The sequence below is a fragment of the Pelobates fuscus genome, chromosome 5 (assembly GCF_036172605.1).
Source record: "Pelobates fuscus isolate aPelFus1 chromosome 5, aPelFus1.pri, whole genome shotgun sequence".
Classification (NCBI taxonomy): Eukaryota; Metazoa; Chordata; class Amphibia; order Anura; family Pelobatidae; genus Pelobates; species Pelobates fuscus.
Window position 1 is genome coordinate 270,594,438 of NC_086321.1, and position 18,650 is coordinate 270,613,087.

At 38.6% G+C, this 18,650-nt stretch overlaps 2 protein-coding genes across 2 annotated transcripts in view; both read left to right on the plus strand.

Annotated features, from left to right (window-relative positions):
• GNG10 (G protein subunit gamma 10) overlaps window positions 1-9,731 on the plus strand; it is a 59,825-nt gene extending 50,094 nt beyond the window's left edge. The window contains exon 3 of the mRNA XM_063455294.1: window positions 9,388-9,731. The gene's annotated coding sequence lies outside the window, so the exon portion shown is untranslated. The remainder of the gene's footprint in view (window positions 1-9,387) is intronic.
• Window positions 1-18,650, plus strand: part of SMC2 (structural maintenance of chromosomes 2) — a 446,565-nt gene that overhangs the window by 199,149 nt on the left and 228,766 nt on the right. The window lies entirely within an intron of this gene.

The following is an 18,650-nucleotide window of genomic DNA, read 5'->3' on the forward strand; positions in this document are numbered from 1 at the left end:
GAACGGAGGAGTAATAAATTAACGATTTTAGCGACTTTTCCCGTTCGGGACTATACGAAAGCATACATACGAAATATACATAGAATATGCATGGTAGTTTATATCCGAACCGCAAGATGCACGACCGGTTTGCATAGAGAATAGGATGTGACAGCTGAAACTGATAGTGACCGTAAAGTGAGGACCTGGCCCCCGTGACTGATGCCGTGGGACTGTTGCCTGGCGTAACGGGTAGGTCAACTAACGGTTTGTGAGTCACTAGTACATGATCTGCGGCGGTGAAAGAAGCAAGAAGCTGGTCGGACGGAAAAGCCTGCGGCTGGATTCCTGGACACAGTTCAGCGTGGAAGACCTCGTGAGAAAACAGAAGAATTCCAGAATGGCGACTGGATGAACCGGAAGTGCATTCAGAAGCTGACCTTGATCGGTAAGGAGTCAGGTAAGGGGTGTACCATATCTAGGGGAGTGAGTTAACTTAAGCCCCTCCCACAATTATAGGCCAAACAGCCTTAATACCTGTAAAAATGTGCCAACCAGTATACTGCAAAATATGTACATAATAAAAATATAGTGCATTTGAACTGCTCTCTCAGAAATCCTAAATGGACAGGGTTTTTGACAAAGTTTGTAGTATGGGCTGTGGAGGAGCAGTATGCACAAGCCGGTGTTCTTAGACCTGCAAAGTGTCTGCAAAAAATGACGGTATCAATCCTTCCCCAGTTGGATCGTGTTCCATACTGGGAGAAGGCTCCAGACACTTTTGCAGAAAAAGACCTGTGGTAGTCATAGAAGGCTAAACCACCATATTTGTTGCCTAGGTCTACCAGCTTGTGCATATAGAGATCAAACTCCTCTCTTCTGTTGGGATAGACCGCACAGATGACATCCCTGTAAATACCAAAAGCTAGTAAAAATTCAGGGATAGTCCGTTTCCTGTTTAGGCGGGCATCCCTAGACCTGACAACAACAGATACATCATCATAAGCATACGTCTTATTCTCAACAATATCCTGGGAGGCAATCAACAGGGAAGCCAGGTTGACGTCTTTACCTTCCAGGATATCCCTTTTTATGTGTTCCGGTATCATATGAGCCGGGCTAACTTCCTGGTCATCCAGGGTGATGGCTGGAGCAACTAATCGGAAGTCGGCTGGTGCTTGTGAACAGCAGCGGGTGGCCCTGCTAGAGTAAGGGCCTGGAGTTGACCTTGCTCATGGACGCCATGAGTGAGGATAACATGGCATGTATGTCTCCTAGGTTGGACTGGCTAGGTCCTTCCCCGGCATCCATGTTATTTGTAGATGTGCGTAGCAGTTTGAAAAGTTCTGCTTTCCTTGCTGTAGCTGGGTAGGGGATTTGTCGTCTCCTCAATTCCGTGGTTATATGCGGGATCGTCCAGGATCTGATCGATGCTAGACTAGCTAGCTCTCCTCCTTGTGTGGGAGTGACAACTCTAGCCGGGGTGCTAAGCAGGGAGAAATACTCTACCCCTTCCTGAGACATACTATAAACAAAACAATTAATTAGTATAGGAAACCACCAAATTGTACTGGCAGGCTAGCTAGGCCGGATGGCGAAAACATTTTACTTGTTTGGTGACAGATGAGGCCCTGCTAATTGCCAAGTGGCTTGAGAGGCTCTATATTGAGGCCACTCGTCGTAGTGACAGGAGTTTTAGGCCTCTCGGTGACTGTAAGACAGAAAACAGGGGAAGGGAGTGACAGGTGAGGCCCTCTCTATGCAACATGCGAGGCGGCTAGCTAACGTGTGGCCCGATGGGTGTTTGTCTCTGAAACGTTTGAGGCAGGGTGTTGGCCTCGCGGGACCACTAGCTGATGGCGATTGCCAAGACGGAGTAAATACCTATTGGGAAGCCTGTGACCCTCTTGCCAGCACTCTAACCTAGGGGGACGAAATGAAATGTATGGTAGAAATACCATATGAGCAGGTGTACGTACCTGGTAGTATGACAAAATCACAGGAAAAAAACTTGCGGAGCAAATATATATAAGCTTGACAGCCTGAAATGGGTAAAAGAAAGTAGTATGATGAGTGTGGATTGTTGGAAAGAAAACAGATTTATAGCCTGCAGCAGCAATGTTTTAAGGTTTGCTGGCGTATGATTGAAAATAAAATGTTGATACCATGGGAATAGATATGTGTTACTCAGAAATGTTGTCATGGCTTTAATAAGATATCTGAGGGAGGCCGTGGCCTATGTACCAACAACATATGTGTTATATGATAATGGTGTGTAAGGGAAACATAAAATGTAAGTTATATATATTTGTATATTACTGTGCAGGAACTGTATGATTGGTTGGATCAGTACGTGTGATTCAACCCGAGTATGCATGAAAAAGGAATTAAATCCTTATGTGTCATGGTTAGCAACAAAGACATGAGGCCTGTAATGTAGGCTGATTTGATTGTAATGAAATGGATAATTTTATGAAAACTCCTGTAAGCGTGGGAGTCCATTGATCCATACAGAAATGTTAGCTGGTTTCATGCCTGTGATGTAATAAGTGATACCTTAAAAGAGCAATGAAAATGGTCTGTCTATTCAAACAAGCAAGTTTTTAACCGAATGTATATTCATGAAATGTAACTCACGAAACAGATCTATGTGAATACATAGCAGAATAACCGAATCTTAGTATGAAGAGAACCAGAAGTTAGCATGAATAGCTTAAACGTATGCACTTTAATGCGAACAGCAATCGTGCATGAATATACTATGAATAAGTGCCGAACGGAAAACACAACCGAAATGATAATCGTTTAAATGAAGCAAGGGAAAACAGTTTGTGCGAAATGATCGCTCCTCTAATACGCATAATTTAGCCAAACAATTTGTACGAAATGAAGCCGCGAGAAAGGCTTTGAAATGCGACTGTGCAGAGAAAACCGTAAAGCGAGGACCCGTGCTGTACCGTGCGCCGTGGGAAACCGATCCTGGCGTGACAGGTAGGTCTGACTTACGGTTTAGGAGTCCCTGGGACACGATCTACGACGAAGACCCGGGTAAGAAGCTGGACGGAGGGAAAAGGCCTGCAAGAAGATTCCTGGACACAGCTTGCCGCGGAGAAACTCGTGGGTAAGAAAACCAAGATGGCATCTGAGAGAACCCGGAAGTGGATCCTCATTCAACGCTGACCTCGAACGGTAAGGAGCAAGGTAAGGGGAGTGCCATAAGTAGGCTAGAGTTAGCACACCAGCACCTCCCACAAATCCATGCAAATTGCCTTAATACATATAATACACGTCTCTTTCTTGGGTATGCCCAGTTCTCTATTCACATTCCCTGTAATTTTAAATGATGTGAGAGATCTTTTTTTCTTGTTTTTTTAACGAGTTTCTCTGTGCAGTTATTATCAGTATTTATAAAAAATTAGAAATGATAAACTGCTCACATGATCAACTGAAGATCTATCCTAATTATATGGTCTGATCTGTAATATTGGACACATTCAAGACAAGAAAATCATATGATCACTGCCCTGATCTTTTAATTGCCTATCTGAATAATGTATTGTGCAGCATTTGGCCAAAATTAGAAGCATTCTATGAGCTGGGATAAAAACAATAAACCATGTAATAATTTTCTGTAGCTGTGAGTGTCCTTAGGAAGAGTTCAACAAAACTACTCTGTGATCTAATTTGAAGGGTAGGGGCAAATGCAATTTATTTTGTAGGCTTTGGATAGCTGTGCCCTAGTTCTGTTTTGAAATTCTGACATTTGCTGTAGTGAATATTCTGTCACTACTAAAAGCATGGGCTCGGTGTATGACAATAGCTGAAGGAATAACATGGGGATCAGGTGTGTGTAAGTATGGATTAGGGGGGTGTTATTGTTACTATTATTTAATCAGATCTACCATATTCCATAGTTATACAAATAAAAGGGGGTGCTATAATTTAAAAGAAAATGATATAAGTCTCTAAATTGATAGAGGTCCTAGAAGCGGCACACCACTAATTTAGGCATTTGGCTGAAATTGACATAAACCAATTCGAAATTGCAAATATATAGAAGAATTGATTACTACAGTAACATATTTTATTTATTTCTGTTTTTTATGTTTATTTAGGTATAGTTGATAAAGCTGTTTGAGAGTCACATATTAAGACCATGTTAATTAATATGAATACATTTTTGTTTAAAACCAAAATTACTATTAATTAGACTAATATACAGACTGGGCAGGGGGGTTTAAAATTCAACTAAATAAGATTTAGGATATGCATGAGCTGTATAAGTATTCGTAAGGAAGGAAAGGTTTCTTAATGTAAGGGTATACTGCCGATCTGAATATATAAGGATGATATAAATGATTATTGAATGAGACAATATGGATGTACAGACCACAGGGTGTACAATGTAAAATGTGGCACTATATTATTATATATTCTGTAATTTATATTATATTACTTTGTAATTTAGAAAAAAAGAAGGAAAATTGAAAAATTTTCAAATATGAAAAAAAAAAAAACACTTTAGGCCTCTGCCCCCTCCTCCCAGTCCCCTTTTTAAATTAGCTTAAAACGTACTTTTATTCCAGCACCACACAGGACTGCCGGTACTGGCCCCACCCCTGATCAACTTTCTTGGCTGAGATCATCAGAACCTCAGCCAATCCAATGCTTTCCCATTTCCCATAGGAAAACATTGGGAGGCTAATGCGCATGCATTGCAAAACCCCATGCTGGTCAATTTTATTTATTTATATATATATATATATATATATATATATATATGTTACAGTTAAAATGCAGAAATCAGTTAATGTGCACATTACCTAGTTATTCTGCAGATTAACTAGGGCGATCAGTTAAAGTGCAGAAAATTATTTTGTTTCTCAAATATTTCTCACATTACCTAGATAATCTGCACATTACCTACTAGGCACTCGTTAAAGTGCAAAACAATCATTCTGACCTCCATCTCTGAGGGGCTCACAGCTCTGGAGGACACCATGGTGTGCACAGGCTGCTGTTCTGTTCTTGTCTGGACCACATAGTCACATACCTCTTCAAACAGTTATCCCGAACTGGTAAGAAACGAGGAGCCCCCACCACCACAAGTGAGCGAGCGCTTCCTGCACATTATGCAGCAAAACCCTGAAATGATCCAAGCAGATGCTCTCCACTGTTCTCAATATCATCATATATTTTAAGACTGTTAGAATCACTGGTCCATGAGCAGACATCTCCTTGGTCTAATTCTCCTGAATGAGAGAAGTATTTCTCGGACTTACAGAGCAGCATTGTTAGTAGCCAGCCCCTGAGAAGCAACAGGCCATACGTCTATGCTTTGAGAATTTGATGGTGGAGGGCATTGAAAGGAACTTGCTCACAAAAGAATCGAGACAGGTTCACACAGAATCTTTCTGCCTTCAGACGAAAAGTGAACGACTCTGCAGAGACTGCACTGAAAGGGTGAAATAGGTTTTGCGAGGACGTTTTTGTAATAAATAATTTCCTCTTTACCGAGGGAAAGAAACAAACTTTTGCACTTTAACTATACGGAAGCAGTTAATGTGCACATTACCTAGGTAAAGTGCGGAAAACTCTTGATTCCGCACTTTAATGGAGCAAATCAGTTAATCTGCAGATTAACTAGGTAATGTGCACATTAACTGATTTCTCACTTTAACTGTAATATATATATATATATATATATATATATATATATATATATATAAATGCATCTCTATAGGGAAAGTTCAGCGCCTGAAAAGGCAATGTTTACATGAAAATGTCTGCAAGGACTGACATTACTCACCAGAACAACTACATTAAGCTATAGTTGTTCTGGTGAGTATAGTGTCCCTTTACCCCAATTCTCCATTGGACCACATAGAGCAGAGATCATTATAGTAGATGTTCCTTCATTTTTCTAGCAGATTGAACCAGTGCAGGAAGTATACACTGCTGTTTGATTTGACTGCTGAAGGGGACAGTAAATATATCTGTCATGGCAATGTTGTTGGCTAGTATAGAAGATCACACCATAATTGGCTTCCACATACCGGGCCTTATCACATGGAGGGGGGTGCCGGTCTGGACTATCAGTAGTTCACATTTGTTATGGTCATGATTGTCCTTATCTTAACTGTTATATTGTGTTTGGCAAGACTGTTATAAGTCAGCTGGAGTTTAGGAAATACGCAAGCAAAGTGATTATTACATGATTAAATCTATTTATCTTTTTTGTCTGTTCCAGCACCTTTTCTCTAGATAAATAACATTTTTATATGTCCTGAGACCTGCAGAGCTTTAATTTCAAATGAATGGGTATCTATTTTACTTTTCATGTATCTGATTTACTCTTGTCTTTATGAAAGTCTGTAATAATCAGCTTGAATAATCTCAATCAGTGTCACCAGAAACCCATTGTTCTTCTTATGAGGCTTGCACAAGTTTCAAGTTATCAAGTTTGACCTGTACACAATATATACAGGGAAAATAACCTGCTTTAGAGATATGCCAGTTACTGCAGATGTCCAAGACTGTGGCTGTCTGTACTCTGCCAATACACTTATAATTATTTAAAGGGAAACTGTCACTTTACTGGAATTTACACCTTTTTTTTTTCCAATTCTTTATTTTTGCAAGTTTTTGCATATGATATAACATATTTCGATGAGCAACAGGTTAAAGATTTTAACATTACTTGCATACAGTCGTCACCAAGCACCCAGGCTCCCCTATGGGTGGTCCTAGGACGTGTGGTTTGGGGAGTGCTGGAGTCGGGCCGCATGCGCCTTATGGCCAATTTGCTTTGCGCCTTGACATGTGAGCTTTAGTAGGGCGCTTATTTATGGTGTGCATAGGTGTTGAGCTTCTCTAATCTGGGTCTGTGTGTTCACTCAGTAGTGCTGGTCCAGGAAATTTGGTTCATGCGCTGTGTAGTCTGGGGTCTGCTGATTTTGCGCAGTGGTTTCGCTTAATAACCGTGTGCTGCGGGGGGGAGGGGGGTAGAACTTGGTATCTTGAAGTTAGAGCTACGTCTAAGGCTTACAGAGCCGGTAACAGAACAACATTGGCATTATATATAAACATTATTCAACATTAATAAAAAACAACAGTTATAGAACTGTGTAAAGAACATCTTGTGTAAGATGATGTATAGGTAAGTTCAGTCCCCAAGTTCAAGGTGGCAGTTCCACTGCCATAGGTGCTTCCCTCTGGGCACAAATGGGGTGATGTTGGCTTTGTTCCAAGCCGGGTGGTCTGCCGTCGGCGTCGTTGTCGCGGTCAGGCCAAGGGCTTGCAGGAAGGTTGTCGCCTCACTAGGGTGTGATATTGTGTGGGTCTTCCCCGCTTTGTCAGTGAGTAATCGGCGGGGTCCCCATTTGTAGGCTATGGATTTCTCTTGGAGAAGCTGAGAGATCTCCGCCAGGATAGAGTATGTCTGGAGAAATCCCGGAAAAATGCTAGTTGTGCTCCCTCAAAGGATACTGTGGGGGTGTCTCTCACTGCTCCCATAATAACACCCGGTCACCATTTTGAGCAGTACTTCCCTGGGTACCTCTTGGGTTGCGTTGGTCGCCTTGTTGAGCCTGAAGCATTAGTCCACCACCAGCTGTTTAGACTGTTTAGACTGTTTGGGCATGAGGAGGGTGGCAAGGAGCCTCCTGCAGTAGTGAGGGAGTTCTGCTTCTGCAACGGTTTCCGGCACTTCCTTGATCCTTAGGTTGCGTGCCCTGGCTTTATCCTCTAGGTTAGCAAGCTGGGCCTGATGGTCAGCGCACTGCTTCTGCAGGGCACCAAGTGCTGCATCTGTGGCTGACTGTGCCAGCTTGTGGCCTGTCATATTCTCTTCCACTGTGTCCATGCGTGTGGTAAGGGTGGTGACTGCCTCTTTAATTGGCGCCAGATCTGCCTTGAACTTGGATCTCTGCCACCAGGGCTTTGATGTCTGCCTTTGTGGTTGGGGTCGAGTCTTCCAGTGCTGTTGTCGCTGCTTGCCCCGATCACCGCCTCAGTATAGGGGAGAGGTCGGCTGTGCTGCTGTCCTCCTCCGAGGACAGCGTGTACTCGGATGCAGGCGCCATCTTGGCGGGTGCAGGCTGTGCGACTGTGCGCATATAAGCGTCTATATCTTGCGACCCCGATCCCGGGTCCGGTCGCAGCTTTTTGTTCTTTTTCCCCATAGTGTCGGGGTGCGGGCAGCCACCTGCATGGGTCTGGATCGCGGGTATTTCAGCCGTTGGTTGTTTTTTTCTCAGGCCGTCTTGCGGAGCAGCTCCGAGACACGTACAGCTCGTTTGGGCGCCGGCTCCGCCCCCTAGAATTTACACCTTTTAATACATTATTGAAAATCATATTTAACTTCTGTTAACCTTATTCATTAGATTTATTTTACATTATTATTAAATATTTAGCAAATTACATCATGATCCAGTTCAGACAAGGCAAAGCCAGGGCAAACATTGCAAATAAAGAAGAGAAATAAAAATATTGTTTCATTTTTTCCTCTTCTCTTTTCTCTGTGTGCTTTCTCTATGTTCACTATCAGATGCAAAGGACAGAGTTTATAACAATAAATGACTGGGAGCAAAGATTGAGGCACCCAGTTGCAGGATAAAGAGATGTGGATTTTTACATTTGATATTATTAAATATAAGGATATGTAAACATAACATTACAAAATCCTGGAAAGTGACAGTTCGCCTTTAAACAGAAAATAATGTTTAATGTTTGCTAGTTTTCAAGCATGTCATGAGACTAGATGTTATAACTTAATAATGCTGATATTATTGAACGTAAAGGGCCACTCCAGACACCAAAACAACTTAATCTAAAGTAAGTTGTTATGGTTCCAGGAGGCCTCCAGCGGCACCATTTTAGAATAGTCTAACCTATAAGTTGCCTCCAGCAGCGATGTCCACCCCCCTGGTGGTATCTGGCTTTTGAATGTTCACTTACAGGAAGCCGCACTCTTTGCTTCCTGTAAGTGAAAATCCAGAAGCCGAATGCCACCAAGGGAGGAGTGGACATCGTGGCTGGAGGCAACTTTGGGGTTAAACCATTCGAGAACGATTTAATCCCTTTAGGTAAGAGTGCCTACTGGCACCATAACAACTTAATTTCGATGAGGTTATTTTGGTTCCTGGAGTGAGTTTTTTTCACATTCACCATATGTCTCCTACTTATCAACAATCTAAATGTTAAAACTTCAAAAAACCCTTCTATCTCACTTGATTTTTAAAAAAAATTTTTTTGCAATTATTTTGTTTTACTAGTTTTGTAAACACAACCATCTCTTAGTGTTCATACTATATTTAGCATTAGAAATATTTATCCATGTAGATTTCCTTCACTGCTCTTTTCAAATGTTTATTATAATCTAAATATATCTGTTTCTCTTTATTTTAGGCAAGAGACACTCAAAGATCTCTGATGGGAAAGAACAGCCTTCTATTCCAGTACAATTCTAAAATGATGTGGCCAATCCCCCTTTATGTATTTATTAGTTATTTTAAAAAAGACGTATACGTAATATTCATAAGATAATGTTTTCCTGTGTGAGAGAGAGATGTATATTTCAGGGGTTTTGTGGTAGGGATGGGAGCAGCAGGGGTAAATGTTACATTGATTTAAGCCCATTTGCTTGCACACTAAGAATACAGTGGTAATATTTTTTAAAAACTATATTAATATTTTTAAAGCCATTACACTTTTCTAATTTGTAATACAACATTAAATACTTTTTAAATTAATGCACAATGTATTGCTTTCATGTATGTCTCTCGCCTAATTGTGTTGGTGATGTAGTCAAATTGTAAGATTAAATTTATTTAGGATTCTAGTGTTTTTATTTTTTTTTATTTTAAGTAATTACCTACAGTATGTAATTAGCATTGTTTTCTTCTTTGCACATTTGTATAATTTATTAACATTACAAACAAAAAGCATTGTCTTTTGACCTTTTTTAACATTTACCAGTTCAATCTTGGCACACCAGTCTTATATCCTGAACAGTAGAGCAGGCGGGTATCAAGGTCAATAATATTACATTCAAAATATAGTTTTCTGCATTTTGTTCTAGATTCCTATTACTGCTTCTGTTTTTATATGCTACCTTAGTTCATCATCATGCTTTATTTCCAGATGTCTGTCTATCCGTCTTAGCTTACTTTATAGTGACTCCTTCATAGTGCCTCATAATATCAGTACGGTGACAGGTCATCTCCCCCTCCATTACCTGGTATGGTGAACAAGTCTTATTCAACTCCATTGCCCAGCATCCTTCTCCATTAACAAGCCTGGTGACGGGTTATCTACCCCTCCATTATATGCTAAAAGAATACCTGCATTCCTATTATCAATATATAAAATAAGTTTATTACATGATCAGTATAAATAAAAAAATAATCCAAGTTAATCTATATACACACACAGTTGTAGTACAAATTATAAATCAGAAATTAATATACATATAATGCATTCATCTACAAGTATTTCATATGTATATAGTAAAACAGAATTTAAAATAAATGATCACAGCGTATAGCTGTGATTATACCACTTCAGGGAGTGGTTTAGATACCTTGAGCGCCTTTGCTTTAAATACATGCTGTGCAATAATTGGTTACCTCTGCACGCCTGAAAGCTTACATCTCCTCCTGCTTTACCTGTTATGGGACAGGCCATCCCCTATTTCTTAACCTGTTATGGGACAGACCATCTCCTCCTCCATTATCCAGCACGGTGACAAGCCATCTTCCCAATGGCCCAGGATGGTGACAGGCCAACACACCTCCATTACGCTGCATGGGGACAAGCTGTTTCCCTGTCCATTACCACGGATAATGACAGCCCATCTCAGGTAATTTCCCCTTCCATTGATGCATGATTGGTGATTCTATTTAGGTTTGCATTCAAGAAGACCATATGATCATAAGGCCATTTGCTAAATACTGTGGCTTAAATTAATGTTGGGTTTGCATTCATGTCCTGCTTTGTTGACCTTGTCCCACTGAATATTCACACCCTCCACATAGTGCCTTTGTTACACTTTTTTTTTTTTTTTTAAATGTTCTTTTCTTCAAAATGTATTTATAGAACTTTTTCTTAGCTTAATAATTCTTTGGATTAATGAAGTTGCAGAAAGAAAAAGTGGCTACTAGATATGGAGGTACCAGCCACAAAGTTTGAAGATGACTGTTCCAAACTTAGCATATTGATTTATACTTGCTTCTGCTTAGTCTTTATAAAATGTTCCCTGAATATTCTGAACATACACTGACCAAAAGCAAAGTACTGTAAACAGAAGAAGAGAGGATCTTTCTGAGTGTGGAAAAAGATAAGAAAAGCAATGGGAAATAAGAAAGGTCAATTGTCCCCCTCGACCATTCGTACAGGAGTTGTGGTATGTTGTCTCACTAGCATACAAGGAATGTGGACTGAATCTCTATTTCTCTGTGGATTAAAAGTGCAGAAAGTGCATTCGGCGGTTAATTGGCACAATAATGCAAGAGTGAGACAGAAAGAATTTGCAGCAGGCCCTTAGTGGCCAAGTAGTACGAGTGGGCTTGTGGCCTGTAATCTTAACATACTCCAGGCCTGAACTGGCTGCTGGCTCACTAGGATATGCTGCAGTACCCTGCATTATTTGGGGTTGATCAAGCTGCCAAACAATGGTGAGTATGTATAATATGAATGCAGTATGAAATGAGACCGTGCACATGACATACATTATCCATGCCAGTGGTCATTCGTGGCAGTGTAGTTGCAGGGAATTTTGATTTGACATATATTAGGAATGCACGGATCTCTTTATTTGCTGCATATGTCATACTAATAAATGTTGCAGGTATATGGTATCACACCTCACTCCACCTCCAGCAGCCTCCATCTGTCAAACACATATATAGCATGATTTAGCTTGAGTATGGTTATTCACATTGATCTGTAAGTTTTATGTGCCTGAACCTACCTCCAAAGGCCAAAAGATGACATCCACCCCTGTAGCTAGCATAGTGAGCAGTACCAGTAACAATGCTAAGTGCCAGCTTATCAGCCAAACACTGAGCTTGCTAAATCCTGGAAATTATAAAGCATATCAATTACTATCAACTGCTGTGATTTCTACTGAAGTAGAAGCAAGCAGTAGGGATTGACAGGTTATAAAGGGGTGGATACAAAAATCTAAGCTTTTCCTTTTGCGCTTTTTTTTTAATTTTTTTTTTTTTTAAATACAGCCACCCTGAGACAGTACATCACATTATTTAGTACATCATAATACTAGCTTTTAGGGAATTCATCTCATTCCACTTTGTTGTTTTAGCAGATTTTAAGGAAAATACTCTCTGTACAATTAAGGTAAAACCATGGTTTGGGCACCCATCTCGGTTATATAAAAATGCATCCTCCATAAACACAAAATTTGTAGCTAGCGGTGAAAAAAAACTAAGCAACTTACCAAGTGCAAGTAATGAAAACATTTAGGAGTACCAAACACTTTTTTTTCTCCTGTGCATTTCAGTGGGTATCAGTAGGCAAATCATTTATCATACCTTAATTCACAATGCAAAAACAATCATGACCCTATACGTCAATCCTTTTGTTGAATGGAGTGGCAATAATTTGTGTACAAGCAAGACATTTCTACAGACTAATTCACAAAGCATCTTCTGTTTAAGGACAAGGATAAAACCAATCCTTATATTCACAGAGCAACTTGAATTAAAGGGACACTATAGTCACCTGAACAACTTTAGCTTAATGAAGCAGTTTTGGTGTATAGAACATGCCCCTGCAGCCTCACTGCTCAATCCTTTGCCATTTAGGAGTTAAATCCCTTTGTTTATGAACCCTAGTCACACGTCCCTGCATGTGACTTGAACAGCCTTCCATAAACACTTCCTGTAAAGAGAGCCCTATTTAGGCTTTCTTTATTGCAAGTTCTGTTTAATTAAGATTTTCTTATCCCCTGCTATGTTAATAGCTTGCTAGACCCTGCAAGAGCCTCCTGTATGTGATTCAATTTAGAGATTGAGATACAATTATTTAAGGTAAATTACACCTGTTTGAAAGTGAAACCAGTTTTTTGTTCATGCAGGCTCAGTCAATCATAGCCAGTGGAGGTGTGGCTAGGGCTGCATAAACAGAAACAAAGTGATTTAACTCCTAAATTACAGTGAATTGAGCAGTAAAATTGCAGGGGAATGATCTATACATTAAAACTGCTTTATTTAGCTAAAGTAATTTAGGTGACTATAGTGTTCCTTTAATTAATTTATGGGGGTATTTCATTACTTCAAATCTTAATTTTTTTGCACAAATTGTAATGTAACATTTTGTTCATTTATTCTTCTATTTGTAGTAATTTTAATATGTGAAATTGAGTTTTGATTTTATTATCACCCCATGCCATAAAACACACACACAAAAAAAGTCTGTTCACCATAGACTGAACAGTGTGGAAGAAAAACAGATATATTTATAAAAAACTGTTATTTTTATCTATACATTGAAAATTTCACTTTATCACAGTTTGCTATAGAGATCTCCCAGTGTTCCTGTAGGTGTGAGTTTAAGCGCTAACATTATTTTTAGTAACTTTTACTAACATTTTTAGTAATACATTTTGTTGGTTACAAATGAATAATGGATGTTCAAACAATACTCAAGGATGAGCACTGATTGAACAAAGTCCGTAAACAATTTTAAACGTACAATAATTTTGTCAAATCCAAATTTGCAGAAAATGTTATAGGACATTGAAATTGTCTCCACATTCAGCCTATTCAGAATTTTGTTTTTTCAATGTTGTCTGAAATGAATTTCATTATTAAAAGGTATTAATAAAAAAATATATATATTTTGTATTCTCAAGTGGTTCTGATTTTCTGGCTAATTACAGAGGAAATTCAAAAGTATATGTGGGCTTTATTCTCAAATTAAGCTAATATTGTGCAACTACAGATCTCCAGCATTATTACTGAATGCAGCTCTATTTACAATTTAGAAAAAATGGAAAATTTAATATTTCATCTAAATATCATGCTTCGTAATTTAATTTAACAGAGCAGGGACAACCTTTAATTTTCAATGGCAAGCCACATCACCCATATATAGCTTGTGTCTGATGGTTAACTGAATATCCCATCATGCTCTGCAATAATTATGCAAGAATGCCACTAAACTATTCACATCTGAAGAACATCTGGTTGCTATTGCTATTCTTCAACTCAGAAAAGCGAGTTTCGTATAATAACTAATAAATACGAATAGCAAAATCTAAATTCTTGTTAGTATAAAATTGAACTGGAATGCAAAACATGTCTTTTACCTTTACCATATGAGTCTTATACTCACGTAATTAAAATATTAGCCCAACCCTATTACAATAATCTCTATAGTTTTCAACTTTGATAGGGGGCCTGAATTGGAGAAGACGTTTCCCTCATTTTGGTTTTGTATCAAGACAGTGAAGGATCTTAAAGGGACACTATGGTCACCAAAACAAATTTAGCTTAATGAAGCAGTTTTGGTGTATAGATCATGTCCCTGCATTCTCACTACTCAATTATCTGCCATTTATGAGTTAAATCACTTAGTTTATGTACCCTAGTCATACCTCCCTGCATGTGACTTGCACAGGCTTCCTAAACACTTCCTGTAAAGAGTCATCTAAAGTTTATCCTTCCTTTATTCTAAAGTTGTTTAATTAAGATTTTCTTATCCCCTGCTATGTTAATAGCTTGCTAGACCCTGCAAGAGCCTCCTGTATGTGATTAAAGTTCAATTTACAGAGAAAGAGCTACAATTGTTTAAGGTAAATTACATTTAATTGAAAGTGAAACCAGTTTTTTTTCATGCAGGCTGTAAATCAGAGTCAGGGGAGGTGTCACAAGGGCTGCATAAACAGAAACAAAGTGATTTAACTAATAAATGGCAGTGAATTGAGTAGTGAAAACCTGAGCAGCATGATCTATACCAGGGGTAGGAAACTGCAGTGCCGAAGGTTGCCTATGCCTAATCTATACACTAAATCTGCTTCGTTAAGCAAAAGTTATTTAGGTGACTGCAGTGTTCATTTAAAGCTACTTAAGTTCTGGGTTCGTACAATTCTACAGGCAGTGCAGAATTATTAGGCAAATGAGTATTTTGACCACATCATCCTCTTTATGCATGTTGTCTCAGTCCAAGCTGCATAGGCTCGAAAGCCTACTACCAATTAAGCATATTAGGTGATGTGCATCTCTGTAATGAGAAGGGGTGTGGTCTAATGACATCAACACCCTATATCAGGTGTGCATAATTATTACGCAACTTCCTTTCCTTTGGCAAAATGGGTCAAAAGAAGGACTTGACAGGCTCAGAAAAGTCAAAATAGTGAGATATCTTGCAGAGGGATGCAGCACTCTTAAAATTGCAAAGCTTCTGAAGCGTGATCATCAAACAATCAAGCGTTTCATTCAAAATAGTCAACAGGGTCGCAAGAAGCGTGTGGAGAAACCAAGGCGCAAAATAACTGCCCATGAACTGAGAAAAGTCAAGCATGCAGCTGCCAAGATGCCACTTGCCACCAGTTTGGCCATATTTCAGAGCTGCAACATCACTGGAGTGCCCAAAAGCACAAGGTGTGCAATACTCAGAGACATGGCCAAGGTAAGAAAGGCTGAAAGACGACCACCACTGAACAAGACACACAAGCTGAAACATCAAGACTGGGCCAAGAAATATCTCAAGACTGATTTTTCTAAGGTTTTATGGACTGATGAAATGAGAGTGAGTCTTGATGGGCAGAGAGCTCCAGTCCGACTCAGACGCCAGCAAGGTGGAGGTGGAGTACTGGTTTGGGCTGGTATCATCAAAGATGAGCTTGTGGGGCCTTTTCGGGTTGAGGATGGAGTCAAGCTCAACTCCCAGTCCTACTGCCAGTTTCTGGAAGACACCTTCTTCAAGCAGTGGTACAGGAAGAAGTCTGCATCCTTCAGGAAACATGATTTTCATGCAGGACAATGCTCCATCACACGCGTCCAAGTACTCCACAGCGTGGCTGGCAAGAAAGGGTATAAAAGAAGAAAATCTAATGACATGGCCTCCTTGTTCACCTGATCTGAACCCCATTGAGAACCTGTGGTCCATCATTAAATGTGAGATTTACAAGGAGGGAAAACAGTACACCTCTCTGAACAGTGTCTGGGAGGCTGTGGTTGCTGCTGCACGCAATGTTGATGGTGAACAGATCAAAACACTGACAGAATCCATGGATGGCAGGCTTTTGAGTGTCCTTGCAAAGAAAGGTGGCTATATTGGTCACTGATTTGTTTTTGTTATGTTTTTGAATGTCATAAATGTATATTTGTGAATGTTGAGATGTTATATTGGTTTCACTGGTAAAAATAAACAATTGAAATGGGTATATATTTGTTTTTTGTTAAGTTGCCTAATAATTATGCACAGTAATAGTCACCTGCACACACAGATATCCCTCTAAAATAGCTATAACTAAAAACAAACTAAAAACTACTTCCAAAAATATTCAGCTTTGATATTAATGAGTTTTTTGGGTTCATTGAGAACATGGTTGTTGTTCAATAATAAAATTAATCCTCAAAAATACAACTTGCCTAATAATTCTGCACTCCCTGTAGAACTCAGGAGTCCCTAAACAGTTTATGGTTAAACTGGGTTTATCATTTAGACTTGCCTAATTTGGCTACATGTTGTGATGATATACCCTACTATAACAAACAGGATTATTTACTAAAATACATATTTTTAGGAATTCTAAGTTTATTTCAAATGTAAGGCCAAAATAGCAAACTGAAAACATAGCTGACTTAAAATTTCTCCAGGTAAGCTATTTTGGTCTAAAATGTGAAATACACTTGGAATTCAACACAATTCAGACTTCAGTGAATAATACTGAAAATACTACCCAGTTTTTATACAACTTTTCTGAAGTGTCTTTCCTGCTCCATATTCAATTTCTATATTTTGCCTGAAAACCCATGTTTTATTCCCACTTGTCCCTTCAATGCCCCCTTTTCTCATTTGCTTTAGGGGAAGAGCTATACACCCATTATGTTACCATTTAGAATTTCGAGTTCAGTGGTTTATTATTTGTCTTTATACAACAACACTTGCGGTGCTGTGATCCCCTGTCATTTACAATTTGATCATTCTGTTTTGGAACTGCTTTTGATGTTCTCTGCTTTTTGTATATTCTTTATTCTAAAACCTATTAAAATGCAATTATAGAAATTAATCACATTCCATTGCCATAAAGGAGCAAACTATTGATGAAAAAATAGAGAGAATCTTTCATCACATTATGTTACTTTTGTGAAGCACTATATTCATTGTTGGTTCCACAGAAATAATAAAACAAGTTTGTGTAATAGATTGAAACAACAAATTGAAATATGTACTATGCAATTTATTTGATATTTAACCAAAGGGGATTGTAACAAGCAATTTCATGACAAATTGAAAGATAGATTAACAACAATGGAAACATCACCACCATTGAAGGCTTTGAAGGTAATCCATGCCTTTAAAAAAACTTAAGACGAGTCTGACCATCACGTCTTCCTGGCACCTTTTCATATGACAACTTTCTCCTTTTTACTTGTGGTAGCTGAACAAAATGTATCCCTGCTTTTGAAATAAAATGATAATATAATTATTTTTACTGAATTCATCAACAGTTTTCAAAGCATAATAAGACCTTATGTATTCTATTAGATGAGATATATGTAGCTCTTGTTATTGAGTTGCATATTTACCACTGACATCTATAGAAAATTCTCAATGCTATATTATTATTAAAGATATTGTCCTATTTATCTACTATAATCTAGCCCTACATGTGCTACCAAGATACTTTGTACCTATCCAATATTCAAGCACCATATTGTTGCTGTAACCGGAATCACATTGCGCTCAAGGTATAACAGGAAATAGAAAAAAACAAGGCAAAAGCGGATTTAAGAACATGGGAGATAGTTACGTATGACCGCATTGAGCAGTTGAAGTCATACATCTTCACTAGTGCATAGGTCAGTTTATAGGAATAGGGATTTATTCACTAAACATGAATTCTTTTTTTTTTTTTGTATTAAAGATCTTTTATTGATTTTGTCACAAAATACATAAAACTCAAATAAGTGCAAATTTCTTCACAATAATTTCACTTTGACACAATGTTACATAAAACATAAAAAACAATCGACCTATCAGTTAACAATATATTATTATACTATTATAACACAGTACAGGTATTAGCTTATAAATTACCTCAACATATTGTCCTCATCCCGGCTCTTACACAATTTCCCCTAAATTTAAATATATATAGACAATAGAAAAAAAAAAATATATATATATATATATATATATATAAAAATCATAAATAAGTAAATAAATGAGTATCTAAAAAAAAAAAAAAAATTAAAAAACTTTAAGCCTAGGAATGAGACAAATCCCAAGAGGTATCTTCGGGTGCCTATACTTGAATTACCACACACATACCGCATTCATTGTTCCAAGGATCTAAAGGGACGGTAGGCTGACAAAGAGGAATAACTATAGTAAGTTTTATCCAGGGGTCAAACAATAATCATCCCATAGTGCCCATCTATATTCCGGGTTTATAGATGCCCCTAAGTGCCCATCTTCTC